The following is a 17,269-nucleotide window of genomic DNA, read 5'->3' as shown; positions in this document are numbered from 1 at the left end:
TCTCAAAAAATGTTTACAAGAACATGCTCTGCTGGTTATGGATTATGGATTATGTGTGTAATTTCTGAGAGCGCGGAGTTCTGAGGGCAGTGATGCAGAGGGAGAGGGAAAGGGAGAGGGAGAGAGAGGGAGGAGGAATGGGAAGGGGAGGGAGAGGGAAAGGGAGAGGGAGAGGAGAGGGAGGAGGAATGGGAAGGGGAGGGAGAGGGAAAGGGAGAGGGAGAGAGAGGGAGGAGGAATGGTAAGGAGAGGGAGAGGGAGAGGGAGAGGAATGGGAGGGGATGAAGGGAGGGGATGAATTAGGAGGGAGAGAAGAGAGGAGATAGAGGGAGAAGGGAAGGTAGGAGGGAAGGGAGGGGATGAAGGGAGTAGGAGGGAGAGGAGAAGGAGGGAGGGAGAGGAGAGGAGAAAGAGAAAACGGATGGAAGAGCGGAAGGGAGATGCAGGAAGAGGAGGAAAGAGAGAGGGAGACGAGAGAGAAAGGATTAAGGGAAAGAGAGGACGGGGGAGAAAAGAAGAGGGGAAAGGAAAGAGGGAGGAGGAAGAAAGAGGGGAGGCAGGGAGAGAGGGGAAACTAGACAGGAACAGCAATGGTTTGATATTAAAGTGGAGTTTCTGAGAGCACTAGACGAGGGGCGATCGGAGAGGGAAAGAGGGGAGGGAAAATATGAAGTGAAGGAGGAATAAGAGAGAAGGAGGGAGGAAAAAAATAAAGAGAAGGGGAATAAGAGAGAAGGGAGAAGGAAAATATAAAGAGAAAGGGGGATAAGAGAGGAGAAGGAGAGACGAAAATATGAAGAGAAAGGGGGATAAGAGAGAAGGAGAGGGAGGAAAATATGAAGAGAAGGGGAATAAGAGAGGAGAGGGAGGAGTAAGATAAGTGAAAGGATCGAGTAAAAGAAGAAAAGCAAAGAAGAGGGTAATAAAAGAGGAAATGGGAAGAAGAGAGAAGAGGAGATAGGAAAGATAGAGAATAGGAGGAATGGAAGCAAGAAGAGAGAAAATCGAAGAGAAAAGAAGAAAAAAGAGAGAAAAGATAGCGCATGAGACACAAAAGAGGAGAGAAGGAGAGGCAAACAGAAGAGGAAATCAAGAGAAAAGAAGAGACAAAAGAAAAAAGAAAGAGAAGGCAGCGAATGAGACACAGAAACGGGAGAGAAAGAGAGGTAGAAGAGAAAAGATGGAAAAAAATAGCGAATGAGACACAGAAAGAGGAGAGAAAGAGAGGTAGAAGAGAAAAGAAGAGAAAAGAAGGGGAAAAATAGCGAATGAGACACAAAGAGGAGAGAGGAGAGGTAAACAGGAGAGGAAAGCAGGAGAACAGAAGAGTAAAGAGAAAAAAAAATAGCGAATGAGACACAGAAAGAGAGGAGAGGAAAGCCGTGGGGGGGGGGGGGGGGAAGGAGGTCTCCAGTGCTGCCATCTGTCAGCGGGCCTTGACATTAGGCATCTTAATGTGAGGCTGCGTGTTGACTTTCCTTCTTCGCGTGTTACTTGAGACTCGTGTGGGCGTGCGTGTCGTGTGTGTGTGTGAGTGTGTGTGTGTGTGTGTGTGTGTGTGTGTGTGTGTGTGTGTGTGTGTGTGTGTGTGTGTGTGTGTGTGTGTGTGTGTGTGTGTGTGTGTGTGTGTGTGTGTGTGTGTGTGTGTGTGTGTGTGTGTGTGCTTGCATGAGTGCGTGTGTATCTGTATGTGTATGTGTATGTGTATGTGTGTGTGTGTGCGTGCGTGCTTGTATGAGTGCGTGTGTATGTGTGTGTGCGTGCATGCATGAGTGCGTGTGTAGGTGTATATCACATTAACCAAATCATTTCCAAATGTGTTTATCAAACATTAAACCATCTCATGTTTTACGTGTTTTATTAGCGATATAATTAACTCCATGTAACATTCACAAACCTCGTAAACACAGTATGAAACTATCAAAACCATAATTTACAACGACAATTTACTTCGCTTTCATACCCTCTCACAATCCCTAATTACACTAAACACGATTTATAACAATCGAACATAATCCCTTTTGACAATTCCAATATAACAAAGCATCTCCTTAGTCAAACAAACAAACAAATATAACAAAGGATCGACAAAATATAACAAAGATGAATCGAATTCACGCAGATACATAAACCTCTTTATAATATAACTATAATCGTTTCATCTTTCTCACGTCATACTCCTTAGTGAATATATTACGTCACGTCATACTCCTTAGTGAATATATTACGTCACGTCATACTCCTTAGTGAATATATTACGTAACGTCATACTCCTTAGTGAATATATTACGTTATAGTCAAATAACGTACTTATGATAATATTATATACAGTAATATATGATACAAAGTGTGATATACCCAAAATACAATAAATAATATGTCATATAATACGTTATACTGATACAATATATATTTGTTGTATATTTTCTGAATGAACATACTTATAACACACCAGAAAATACTTGATAGTGAGACAACATAAGTATAATATACTTAGAGCATATAGAAAAAGACGATATATTGAAATAACATAGCATATAATAGCAAATAAAAAATATATATTGAAACAGCTTTGCAAATAATAAGACATACTGAAAAAATATATCATATATAATACGATATACTAAAACAACATAGCATCTAATTGGAAAAATGCAAAGTCACGATATGCTGAAATAACATAATATATAACATAGCAAATAATATCATGTACTTAAACAATGCAGCATACAGTACACTATATCGAAACTACACAGCATACAATATCATATACTGAAATAACATAGTAAATAACAGCTGACTGAAATGAAGCCTCGACGCTGAAATAACACAGCAAATACCATAGCAAATAATAATAATATACTGAAAAAAAAACGTACACTACAACACTGAAATAACACTGCATGCAACACAGCATACAATACGATATACCGGAACAACACAGCATATAACGTAGCTAATTGGAATGAAGCGACGTCGCACAGGTGTGCCTCTGAAGCCACGTTCGGAAGTCGTGTTGTTCGGAGAGACGATTTGAATCCGAAGCAACGAACCGAAATTATCATTTGCTCGGAAGGGAGAGGAGGGGGGGAAGGGGAGGGGAAGAGGAGGGGAGGGAGGGGAAGGGGATGGGATGGGGAGGGGAAGAGGAAGGGAAGGGGAAGGGGAAGGGGAAGGGGAGGGGAAGGGGACCAGAAGGGAGGGGAAGGGGAGGGGATGGGGATGGGAAGGAGGGAAGGAGGTAGGATAGGAGAGGGAGAGGGAGGGAGGGAATTGAAGGGGTGGGAGGGAAGGAGATGGGAAAGGAGGGGGAGAGGAGAATTAAGGGAGAGGAAGGGAGGGAGGGGATGGGGAGAGGGAGGCGGGAGGGTGGTAGGGGGTGGGAGGGGAGGGTGTGATGGGAAGGGAATGAGAGGAGGAGTTGGGGAGGGAGAGCGAGGGAGGGAGGGGAAGGAGAGGGGAATGAGGGATGGAGAGGGAGGGAGGGAAGGAGGCGGGAGAGGAAGAGAAGAGATAGGAAACAGCGGGAAGGAACCCAGGGAAGGGAGGAAGGGAAAGAGAGGAAGGAAGAAGGGAGAGAGAGCAGATATGGATAAAGGAAGGAGGCAAGAGGGAGAAGGAGAGGGAGAGTGTAAGCGACGTGAGCTGAGCGCTGGATGTGAGAGAGCCGATTACATCATGACTGTATAGTGTGTGTCAGAGAGAGATCGTTCTTACGTTTACATACACACACTTTTTATTTATAATATATTCATATGCTCATTCATTATGCATATTTACATATATAGATAGGTAGATAGATAGATACACAGATAGATAAATAGATAGATAGACTGATATATAGATAGGGAGATTTATAGATAAACAGACAGACAGGCAAATAGATAGACAGTAAGACAGGCAAACAGACAGGTAGATAGATAGTTCGACAGATATAACAAAACAAACCATATTTCCTTCACAGACCAACGAACGTAAATAATACAAGCCGTAAGTGACGATTGCTATTGAGTATTTTGCAAAGCTTAAAGGAAATATCTCTCTTTGACACGAACGCCACGAAACCACGTGGAATATCGCTTGTAAAACGCACAGAAATGACAGGGTAATTTTTAAAAAAGGGGGGGAGGAGTAAAAGAGAATGATAAAGAGAGAGGGAAACAGAGGGAGGACAAGGGATTAGCTTCATAACTAAAGGCATAGGTTAATGTTAGTAATAAAGCGCTGAGAAAGTGACTTACAGAGACGGGGGATTGTAGAAGGTAAAGAGAGTGAGGAAGAAGGGAGTAAATCAACGGAGTCGTGTGGATAAAAGTGAGTAAGGGAGGGTGAGGGTGTGTGTCCAGAATGAGGGAGAATGAGTAAAGAGCGGAGGTGAGTAAACAAAAGGACGAAATGTAGCCGCGGTGAGTGAGAGTGAGTAATTGAGACTCGATAGGAGTGAAAGAGAATGAGTAAAATGAGAAGATGCGTAAAAAAAAAAAAATAAATAAATAAATAAATAAATATAAGATTTAAAAACTAGTAATACAATATATATATATATATATATATATATATATATATATATATATATATATATATATATATATATATATATATATATATATATGGTCCAGTTGATAGAGCACTGGATTCCGACCCTCGTGATCCCGGCTTCAATCCCCGGCCGTGGCAGCTGCATTTCGCCTGCAATCCGGCTGCTGGCTCAAACCCGATCTCACGGCGAGAAGACGACATGTCGCCTGGAGAGGTCAACTGCAGGTGTCGCAGGTGTTCCTTCAGAACAGCCTTTTAACGTAACTGCCTGGATAGAGCACTGGACTCCGACCCTCTGGTCCCGACTTCTGTCCCCCGCCACAGCAGTTGTAAAAAATGCCTTCGCTTGACTATTGGCTCGAGCCTGATTTCACGGCGAGAAAAATGACATATCGCCTTGAGAAATCAAACGCAGGTGTCGTAGGGGAAGTCGCCGCCGTGGCATAAGTGGTAGCGCGATGAACCGCGTAAGGGTGGTACTGCCAAGTGACTTCTCATTAATAAAGTGGGAGAGGCCTAGATCCTGCAGTGGAATAAATGGCTGTTGGACAAACAAAACATATATATATATATATATATATATATATATATATATATATACATATATATATGTATATACACCACAACACATATATATATATATATATATATGTATATTCCATATACATATACATGTATATATATATGTATATTCCATATACATATACATGTATATATACTATACATATACATGTATATATATATACATATACATATACATGTATATATATATATATATATATATATTATATATATATATAGTATTTTAAATTATATAATATATATATATATATATATATATATATATATATATATAATATATATATGTATATACATGTATATGTATATGTATATATATGTTTATATATACATGTATATATATGTATATATACATATATATATACATATATATATAAATATATATATATATATATATATATATATATATATATATATATATATATATTATATATATATATATATATACATATATATCCTCAAGGGGAGTCCTTGTGAGGAAACGCGACTCGGTAAAAGTAAGAGAGAACGAGAGAAAAAGATCGAAAATAAGTAGCTTAAAAAAGCCAAACCACAGCCTCAAAAAACGGGAGTGAAAGTCTGACTCAATAAAAAGCAACAGAAAACGAAAAACAAAAAACAAAAAAAACAAAACAGGGGGGGGTGGGGGAGAGAGGAACGTAAGTAGCTTCAAAAAAAAAGGCTAAATATGGTCTCGAAGGGAAGGAAACGTGAGCTTACTCGATGTAAATAAACACCCAGGGACCTACACTCGAGCTCAGGGGCCGCTGCGACCCCAGCCTGCCTCCCGAAACACACATTATAACACGTAATTTACGGTTTGTATGACACTCCTGCAGCCGCGTCTGTTTCGCAGGGATGACTCGTGTACTCTTTGGGGTTTGTTTCGTTTGTTTGCGTTGTTGGGTTGTTTTTGTTTTGATTTGTTTTGTTTTGGTTTGGTTTGGTTTGTTTCTGTAAAAGTAAAGGAGGAGAAAGGAAGAGGTAAGAAAGAGGAATGGGAATTCTTGGGGTGGTTTGCTTTTGTGTGTGCGTGTGCGTTTGCGTGTGTGTGCGTTTGTGTGTGTGCGTCTCCGTCTGTGTCTGCGTCTGCGTTTGCGTCTGCGTGTGTGTGTGTGTGTGTGTGTCCATATAATACTGTAGTATTGTCCTAAAATCATCAATCATTTTCATTATCTAAATAGTTAAAAAAAAAAAAAAAGTTTTTTATCGATGAATTCCTCTGAAATCAAGTAAGTAAACAAAGAGGAATAAATATTTCCCTTGCTATTAGATTCTTTATAGAACGCTATTTGATCCGACAAACCACGACTGGATTGCACGAAAGAGAAGCGATCCTTTTTTTTTTTTTTTTACATAACTATTTTCCTATTTTCAATTATTCTTGATATGGATAGTCGTATGTTGAATTAGTGTTTACATGGACTTTCTCGTTTTTTCAAATGATATTATTACGGGCAATCATGTTTCCAAAATATGCATAGCGCCTGGCATCTGTCATCATGTTATTTAGCAGAATACACAGAAATAAATTGCCTTTTACGAGATTTGAAATGTTCCCTGCTTGTGACTTCACATGCATAATTTCCTGTCACTTCAAATACTGTTTTTGGATTTTAACAGGATTTTTGTTAACTTAGATGCCGTGTGCAAAGGGAGTTGAGTTTTAACATTTACACTATTCTTTCTTTCTCTATCTATCTCTTTCTCTTGTATCTTACCCGTCTTCCCTCTTCCTTCCCCTCCTTTTCCTTCCCTCTCTCCCTCCTCTTTCATCTCCCTCTCCCTTTTCCCTTCTTCCTTTTCTCCCTCTTCTTCCATCTCCCTCTACCCCTTCTGCCTTCCCTCTCTTCATCTTCTTCCCTCTCCCTCCCCTCCTTCCCTCTCCCCTTTCTCCTTCCCTCCCTCCTTCCATCTCCCTCCCAATCCTTCCCTCTCCCTTTCTTTTTTTTCTCCTCCTTCCCTCTCCCTTTCTTTATCTTTCTCCTTCCCCTCCTACCATCTCCCTTTTCCTCTTCACTCTCCTTCCCAAAAATAGGTTAGCAAAGGGATATTACCTGCGAACGCTTCTTGTTTCCTACACCGCCGGCCAGTCAGAGAGAATATTACCTTTACGAGTCTGAAAATATGAAGGCCATGTTGTTTTATGCTATATTTTGTTACCTTGAGATTATTTTGGGTGCGAGTTTATGTAATTCGTATGTAGTTTATATCAGAATTAATACTGCAGTTTTAAAATCAGATAGCAAATAAAGGTAAGATAGATCGAACAATAGAAATACAATTTACAAAAATGCAGTTGACATGAGAAATTTAATTTACAAAAAAATATATATATATAGAAATACTAATCTTTAAATACAGTTGACAAAAAAATACACTCGCGATAAAAAAATGAATTCACAAAAATACAGTCGACATAAAACAAGAAATACAGTTCACAAAAATACCTTTGACATAAAAAAAAAGCTACAATTCGCAAAAATACAGTCGACTAAAAAGAGAAATACAATTTACCAAAAAAAATAATAATAATGATAAATAAATAAATTAATTAATTGATAATAATAATAATAATAATAATAATAATAATAATAATAATAATAATAATAATAATAATAATAAAATACATGACAAAAGAAATACAATCCAAAAAAAAAGTACACTTGGCATGAAAAATAAAAAAAAATTAGTCACAGGAAAAAAAAATATTCAAATGACACTCGACACAAAACAAGAAAAAATATATATATAAAAATCACAAAATTGACAATAAAAACTAACAATAAAAACTATAGAACTTCATTAGACATAAAACATGAGAAAAAATACAATACAATACACGACCACAAACACCTAACAAAAATAAGATTAGCATAAAATAAAAGAAGGGAAAGAAATAATAATAATAATTTTAAAAAATAAAGAATTAGACAAAAAATAGAAATACAAAACAACCCGCGGAGACGCAGCTAAGTCTCCCAAGACTAAAAGGAGACAGGCGAAGCTTCGGCTCCCCCCTCCCCCCCTCTCCCTCTCTCTCTCGCTCTCTCCCCTCACCCTTTCCCTCCCCCTTCCTCCTCTCCTTCTTTCCCCCTCTTTCCCTCTCCCCTCTCCCTCTCCCTCCCCCTTTCTCTCCCTCTCTCTCTCCCCTCTCTCCCTCCCTCTCCCCCTCTCCCTCTCTCCCCTCTCCCTCTCCCTTCCCTCTCCCTCTCTCCCTACCCCCCCTCTCCCAGGCCGGCATCGGCGGCCGCGTCGCTCGACAACCACACTAAAACTTAACTTTATGACGTCTGCAGCACTTGGCTAAATGGGATGGGGGGAGGGGAGGGAGGGGGAGGGAAAGAGTGCGAAGAGAGGGGAGGGAGGGGGAGGAGGAGGGAAAGAGTGCGAAGGGAGGGGGAGGAGGAGGGAAAGAGTGCGAAGGGAGGGGGAGGAGGAGGGAAAGAGTGCGAAGGAGAGGGAGGGAGGGGAGAGGAGGGAAAGAGTGCGAAGGGAGAGGGAGGGAGGGGGGAGGGGAGGGAAAGAGTGCGAAGGAGAGGGAGGGGGGAGGGGAGGGGAGGGGGGGAGGAGGGAAAGAGTGCGAAGGGAGGGGGAGGGGGGGAGGAGGGAAAGAGTGCGAAGGGAGAGGGAGGGAGGGGGAGAGGAGGGAAAGAGGGAAGGAGAGAGGGAGAGAGGGGAGGGAGGATAAGAGTGGAAAGGGAGAGGGAGAGGAGGGAAAGAGGCGAAGGGAGGGGGAGGGGGGGGAGGAGGGAAAGAGTGCGAAGTGAGGAGGGAGGGAGGGGAAGAGGGAAAGAGTGCGAAGTGAGAGGGAGGGAGGGGAAGGAGGAGAGAAAGAGTGCGAAGTGAGAGGGAGAGGGAAAGAGTGGGAGGGGGGAAGGAAGATATGGGGGAGTGGGGGAGAGGTAGGAGGGAGTGAGATGGGGAGGAGGAAGTAGGGGAATGAGAGGGAAGAGAGGAGAGGAAGGGAGGAAAAAGGGAGAGAGAAAGGGAAAATGAAGACAGGAGGGAGGGGGGAGAGGGAGGAGGGGATGGAAACCCGAGGGAAGGAGAAATAGCAGGTAAGGTGGGAGGGAGGAGAGGGAGAAATTTAGAAAAAGAAAGAGGGGAGAGAATGGAGGAGAAGAAGGGAGAAAGGGAAAGAGGGAGAGGAGATGGAGGGACTGAAGGGAGAAGGGGGAAGGATACGAAGATGAGGGAATAATGGAGGATAGAAGGTAAAGGAGGAGGAGAAAGATGAAGGTAAGAAGGAGGGAAGGGAGATATGGGAATGAAATTTAAAAAAATAAAAAAGGGAGAAGAATGAGAGAGAGAGAAAGAGAGAGAGAGAGAAAGAGACAAAGAGAGAGAGAGAGAGAAGAGATAGAGAGAGAGAGAGAGAGAGAGAGAGAGAGAGAAGAGAGAGAGAGAGAGAGAGAGAGAGAGAGAGACAAAGAAAGAAAGAGAGAAAGACAGAGAGAAAGAGAGAGAGAAAAGAAAGAAAGAAAGAGAAAGAGAAAAGAGAAAGTGAGAGAAGAGGCAGTAAACCGGACGGTATTTTTCTCCTACTGTGTTAGTCCTTTTAAGTGTTCGCCGAACTATATAGAATTCGTGTCTATCCGTCTGTCTGTCTGTCTGTCTATGTAGCCAAAGAGCGTATAGATATTTCTAAATAATTAAATTATTTTAGAGTGCTGTCCTTGCGGTCTCTCATACACGTGAAGCAACACAATGCTTATTTTGCATAAAGTCATGATCTTGCATCTGAGACGCATAGTGGAAGGAGATATTTCTCTGCAGTTATTACACTTTACCAAGCCTGAAATATTCCCACATACATATATATAATATATATATATATATATGTATATATATATATATATATATATATATATTATATTATATATGCATATATATATATCTATATATACATATGCATATATATGATATATATATCATATAAAAAAAAATAAAAATATATATATATATATATATATATATATATATATAATATATATATATATATATTCTGTGTGTGTGTGTGTGTGCATACATATATGTATACATTATTTACATATAAAAAAGATAGATAGCTATAGAGATAGACTGATAGATAAAGAGATGGATAGATAGCTATATAGATAGATAGATTGATAGGTAGAAAGATAGATGAATCGATAGATAGACAGATACAGTGACAGATGAATACATAGATAGATAAATAGATAGATAGATAGATCAGTTTACTTATTAGTCTATCTATCTACCTATCACTCTCTCTCTCTCTCTTCTCTCTCTCTCTCCTCTCTCTCGATATATATATATATATATATATATATATATATATATATATATATATATATATATATATATATATATATATATATATATGTATATATATATATATATATATATATATATATACCTATATATATTTATTTATATATTTATATATAACATTTCTGTTCTTCAATATTAGATTTTTTTAATCGGTAAACAGCCAAATTAATTTCATTTATATCTTTACTCCTTTCTCTCTTTCTATCCTTCTCCTTAATCATCAACTATGTCTATTACCGTATTTGAATATCCAGAAGGAAATAAAAGAAGAAAACATGAAAAAAGTAGAGAAATAACACGTGACAAACGAACAAATCATCTTTTTCATCATTTATTCACCGTAAACAAAAACATTTTCTTTTTAAAAGTTTCCGGTAAATCCTATATGCTCGTAGTCTCTATGTCTGTTTTTTTTTTCTATTTCTTTCTTTCTTTCTTTCTTTCTTTCCTTCATCCTCCTTTTAAAAATGTTCATCAAGGTCTTTCAATGAGGCAACACAAGATGCAGTTGTCGGGTTATGGCTTCGAGTCGATACATCGGGGTTTAATGGCCGGTCTGAGAGAGAGAGAAGGAGGGGGGGGGAGGAGGGAAGGAGGAAGAGAAGGAGGGAGGGGGAAGGAAGGAAGGAGGGAAGGAGGGAGGGAGGGAAGGAAGGAGAGTGAGAGAGAGAAAAAAATGAGAGTGGGAGGGAGGGAAGGAAGTGAGAGAGAGAGAGGGGGGGGCAGGGAGAGTTAGACAGAGGGAGAGATGGACAGAATGAGAGAGCGAGAGAGAGGGAGATTGAGACATACATACAGACAGACATACAGACAGAAGCAGACAGACATACAGACATACATACAGACAGACAGACAGACAGACAGAAAACCGAATGAAAACGAGCGCAACATTTTTTTTTTTTTTTCCTTCCTGTTTTGAAAAGCCCATCCTGAACTTTCATCGATAGCTTTAATTAACAAACTCTCCGCTCTTCGCAAAGTTTAAATCGCGTTATAGCTCGGGTTTTTTGGGAGAGATAGGATCCCGAGGTTTGAAAAGGGGGGGGCCTTCTCGAGTCAAAAAAAAATTTTTTTGTTATTTTCAAAGTGTTATTTTTCACCGGGTAATAACTTTACAGTTTTACATCCGTGTTATTTTCGACGTCTTATTTTCACCGGGTAATAATTTTACAATTTTACAACCGTGTTATTTTCACTGCGTAATTTTTACCGGCTTTTTTCACCGAGTTGCCTTCACCGTATGATTTTCGCCGTGTTATTTTCACAAACTTCTTTCTTTTTTTTCTCTTTTACCGACATATTTTATCCGACTTTTCAGCAAAAAAATTTTTTTTTTTGGGGGTTTTTAATTTTTTTTCTTTTTTTTTTTTTAGGACAAAAAGGGGAACCCACAATAAAAAGGAAAATTTAAAAAAGTTTTATTGGGGGTTTTTTTCGGGTAAACTTTGGGTAGTGATTTTAGGGGGAAATATATTTTTTAGGAAAAAAAGGGAGAAAAATTGGAAGGCAGAGAGAGAGAGGAGAGGAGAGAGAGAGAGAGGGGAGAGAGAGGGGGGCAGAAAGGACGGGGGAAGGACAGACAGACAGACAGAAGACGGGAAAAAGGGGAAGAAAAAGAGAGAGAGAGAGAGAAGATGAAGAGAGAGAGACGAGAGGAGAGAGAAGAGAGAAAAGAGAGAGAGGGGAGGAAAAGAGAGAAAAAAGGGAAAAGAGGAAAGGAGAGAGGGGAAAGAGAGGAGAAGAGAGGAAGGAGAGAGAGAGAGAGAGAGAGAGAGGAGAGAGATGGAGAGAGAGAGAGAGAGAGAGAGAGAGAGGGAACAGCCCGAGAAAAAGAGAGAGAGAGAGAGAGAGAGAGGGGGAAGAAGAAGAAGGAGGAGAGAGAGAGGGGAGAGGGGGAAAGAAAAGAGAGAGAGAGAGAGAGAAAGAAAGAGGGGAAAAAGACAGAGACAAAGAGAAGAGGGGAGAGAGAGAGAGAGTAGCAGAGAAGAATAGGTGTTGCCCAGAAAAGTCCCCATTATGGGCACACACGCATGGGTAACGGAAAGAGGGGAGAGGGGGGGAGAGGGGGGACAAGGGCAAGACGCGGGAACGAAGAAAGGAAGAAGAGAGTGAAAATAAAGATAAGTGGGTAAAGGGAAGAGAGAGATTAACTAGTAAGTAGTTTAAAGCAAAGTAAATAAATTAAAAAGGAGAAAGAGAGAGAGAGAGAGAGAGAAGAAAAGAGAGGGGAGGGGAGAAAAAGGGGAAAAAGAGAGAGAGAGAGAGAAAAGAGAGGGGAGAGGAGGAAAGAGAAAAGAGGAACGGGACAGAGAGAGAGAGAGAAGAGGGAGGGGAGGGAGAGAGAGAGAGGAGAGAGAGAGAGAGAGAGGAGGGAGAGAGGAAAATGGGGGGAAAAGAGAGAGAGAGAGAGGACGGGACAGGACAGACAAAAACTACAAAAAAGGAAAAATTAAAGAGAGAACAGGAAAGGGAAAAATTCCCCAAAAAAACCCCAAGGGAAAGGGGAAAGACAGACCGAAAATGACCCACGCGAAGGAGGGAAGAAAAGGGGGAAAAAAATTAAAAGATAAAAAAATGGGAAATAAATAAAAGAACCCAACAAAGGAGAGAGGAAAAAAAAAAAAAAAACAGAAAAAACTGGAAAAAATTTGAAGGGGAGGAAAAAAGAACAGAATAATTTTAAACAAATCGAACATGCAAATATGAAGAAGATGGTGTAACGGATAAAAATATATAATTGAATTGTTAGAATGATGGCGATGGTGATCAATGATAGGGAATATGATGATGATGATGGACGTGAGGGTGAAGATGATAGCGTTGATAATAATCATGATATTAATATCTTTCTCGTATTTTAAGCTTAAACTTTTTTTTTTTTTTTTTTTTTATTCGATTATTTTTTTTAATCTCGAACAAAAAAAAGGTCTCGAAAAATTTTTCTTTTTATCACCCCTCACCACCCTCACATTTTTTTTCATCAACCCTTACATCCAAATCCCTCACCAACATCACATAAATCACCATCACCACCCACCGTAAAATTCACCATCACCAACCCCTCCATATCCTCACCATCCCACCCCATCCAAAATCATCACCCCTCCCCCACCACATCCCCTACATCACCCTCCCCCACCAAAATCCGTATCATCACCCCACCACCCCACATCCGTATCATCACCATCACCACCGTAATTATAGATGAATAGGAAAGCAAAATCTCAGCTCTCGCTCGACGCTCTCGACACAGGTTACCACAGCGAGATGCTATAAATTCCTAAACTGTTTGCACGTCGACTCGCGAACAAACAAAAGCCGGAAGGATCTTATAATCCAAGAGGTTAATATTGACTTCCGATTCTCTTAAGGAAGATTTGGAATTTTTTTGGGGGAAAAAAGGGTTCCTACTCTCTCTCCTCTCTCCTTCCCCCTTCCCCTCTCTCTCTTTCTCTCTCCCCTTTTTCTCTTCTCCCTCTCATTCCCTCTCTCTCTCTCTCTTTCTCTCCCCTCTTCTCTCTCTTCTCTCTTTCCTAATCCATTATCATCATTCTCTCTTCCTCTTCCCCTCCCCTCTCCCCTTTCTCTCCCCCTTCTCTCTCTCTCTCTCCCCCCTTCTCTCTCTCTTCTCTTCCCTTTCTCTCTCTCTCTCTCTCTCTCTCCTCTCTTCTCTTTATATAATTTTATTATATTATATATATAAATATTATATAATAATATATCTCCCTCCTCTTCCCCCACTCTCTCTTCACTATCTATCTATTATCTATCTCCCCTTTTCTCTCTCTCCTTTTCTCTCTCTCTTCCTCTCCTCTCCCCTCTCTCTCTCCTCTTTTCTCTCCTTCTCCCCTCTCTTCTCTCTCTTCTCTCTCTCTCTCTCTCTCTTTTTCTCTCCTTTTCTCTCTCTCTCTATATATATTATTAAAATAATATATATATATTTTAATATTAATTTTATATCTCCCCCTCTCTCTCTTCCAATTTTCCTCTCAATTTTTCTCTTTATTTCTCTCTCCCCTCTCGCCTTCCTTCTCTTCCTCTCTTTTTCTCTTCCCCTCTCTCTCTCTTCTCTCTCCTTTTCTCGCTTTTCTTCCCCCTTCTCTCTCTCTTTTCTTTCCAAACCTCTTCTTTTTCCATCTTCTCTCTCTCCCCTCTCTCCTCTCTTCTCTCTCTCTTCTCTCTCTCTCTCTCTCTCTCTCCCTCTCTCTCTCAGTCTCTCTCTCTCTTTCCTTTCTCTCTCTCTCTCTCTCTCTCTCTTTCCCCTCTCAGTCTCTCTCTCTCCTTCCTTCTCTCTCTCTCTCTCTCTCTCTCTCTCTCTCTTTTATATATATTTGTCGTTGATATGAATAGGAATTTTGATGGATAGATGAATGGATATTGGGTGGGACGGAGTGGATGGAGAGATGGATAGATGGGTGAGCGGGCAGGGGTTAGATGCATGGATGAATGGATAAATGGATAGATAGATGGATGGATTGATACTGGATGAGTGGGAGGATGGATGGACGGACGGATGGATAGATGGGTAGGAGGTGGGTATATGCCCAGATGGATGGATGGATGGATGGATGGATAGTTGGATGGAGCGAATGAGTAGATTGGTGGGCGGAAGGTGGTTAGATGCATGGATGGATGGATTTGAAAAAATTTATGGGTGGATGGGGAACTGGGTGGATAGGGTGAATGGGCGGATGGATAAACGGGTGGATGAATGGATACTGGGTGGATACTGGGTGGATAGGGAGGATGGACGGATGGGTGGATGGATACTAGGTGGATAGAGTGGATGAGCGGATGGATGGATGGATAAACTGGTGCGTGGGACAGGTGTAGATGCATGGATGGATAGATGGATGGATAAGCATATAGTGGGGTGGGAAAGGAAAAGTAGATGAATGAAAAAGGGCAGAATGGAAAGACAAAAAAAAATTTAATAATAAAAATTTTGGGTTTAAAGAGGGAAAAAGGTAGATAGAAGGAAGTATGGATAAACAGAGGGATGCAGAGAAATCCAGATTAAACGGAAGATGGACAGAAAGAATGTTTACAAATGTAGACAAGGTATGAATGAGAATGAAATCTTAAAAAAACCCAAAAGATGTATTTGGGCCGGTTTCGCGGGTCTTCGTCAGAAATACAGTATTTCTGCGAAAAGGGCGCAACCCAAACCCGGGCAAATAATCTCTTGTATTTTGAAGATATTTATTCTTTTTACCTTGTCACATTGTCATTGAATACGGTTCAATGTTTACAAGATTTGGGTTTGGATGAATAAAATAATTTTTCTGAGTAAGAAAGGGAAAAGAAATAAAGGGATATAAAACTAAATTTAAAAAAATAATAATAAAAAATAATTATATAATAATAAAAAAAAAATAATTTAAATTTAAAAATAATAATAATTAAAAATAATAAAAATTAAAAAATATTAATAAAATAAAAAAAATAATAATAAATAATAATAAAAAATAATAAAAATAATAAAAAATAATAAAATTAATAATAATAATAATAATAATAATAATAATAATAATAATAATAATAATAATGATAATAATAATAAAATAATAATAATAATAATAATAAGATAATAATAAATAATAATAATAATAATAATAATAATAATAATAATGATAATAATAATGATAACAAGAACAACAACAGCAAGCACTAATTAACCCGTAGTTCTGGCCCGAACCCCCGGCACCGCAGTCGCGCGAGATGACGCAGATGAACCTGTTAGCTGCTGCAGTCTATAAAATGTTACTTAAAAGGTGAATGCCTCTCCCTGGCCACGGAAGCCTTAAGGTACTCGTTTGATGTGCAAAGAAGGTTTCGCTGTTAGTCCCTGTTAGTGTTGTTTGTGGGGAGGGAGGAGGAGGAGGAGGGGAGGAGGAGAGAGAAGGAGGAGGGGAGGGAGGATGATAAGGAGGAAGAGGGAAGGAAGGAGGAGGAGGAGGAGGAAGGAAGGAGAGGGAGGAGAAGGTTTGAAGGAGGAGGAGAAGGAAGAGGGGAGGGAGGAGGAGGAGGGGAGGGAAGAGGAGGGGCAGGAAGAGGGGAGAAAGAAAGAGAAGGGAGAGGGGAAGGAGGAGGAGAAGGAAGAAGGGAGGGGAGGGAGGAGGAGGAAGAAGAAGGAGAAGAAGGAGGAGGCGGATCGGAGGATTGGGTAGGTTGTGATGACGTTGAGGTTGTTTGTTGTAGGTGTCATTGTTGTCTGCTGTTTGTTTTGTTTGTTTGTTTGTTTTTGTGATCTATTTTCCGCGAGCGTGCTCATGTGTGTATGTTTATTTATGTGTGTGTGTGTTTACGTGTGTGTGTTTACGTGCGTGTGTCCTTATGTGTGTGTGTGTTTATGCGCGTGAGCTTTTGTATGATCATGTGTTTGTGTATATACGTTTATGTATGTTTTGTGTGCGCCCTCGTGTATGTATGTATGTCTAAGTGAGAGTATATATATTCGCACCTGCAACTTCTTCACGTTGCAGATGTTGCTAAGCCCTTAAAGTCAACCTCTAAGTAGAAATACGGAAGTACAAACGGACACCTGTCGTTATATCATCGTCCAATCATCAAGTATATTTATAAATTGATTACACTTAAGAACTGATTGAAAGAATATATGGGGTAGTGTGAAGGTTTGGTTAGAAGGATAATAACAAACTCATTTGAGTAAATAATAAGAAATAATAAAAATAACATGTGTAAAAATAAGAACCGTAATGAATAAAAGTAGAAAAAATATAAATGAGATAATAAATGGAAACAGAAGAGTAAATAATATAAAAAGATTTTAAAAAGTAATTATAACAAGAAGAAATAAAATAAATACATT

Source organism: Penaeus monodon, chromosome 7, assembly GCF_015228065.2.
Source record: "Penaeus monodon isolate SGIC_2016 chromosome 7, NSTDA_Pmon_1, whole genome shotgun sequence".
NCBI lineage: Eukaryota > Metazoa > Arthropoda > Malacostraca > Decapoda > Penaeidae > Penaeus > Penaeus monodon.
The sequence above is the reverse complement of the archived record's forward strand: the minus strand, read 5'-3'. Positions refer to the sequence as shown.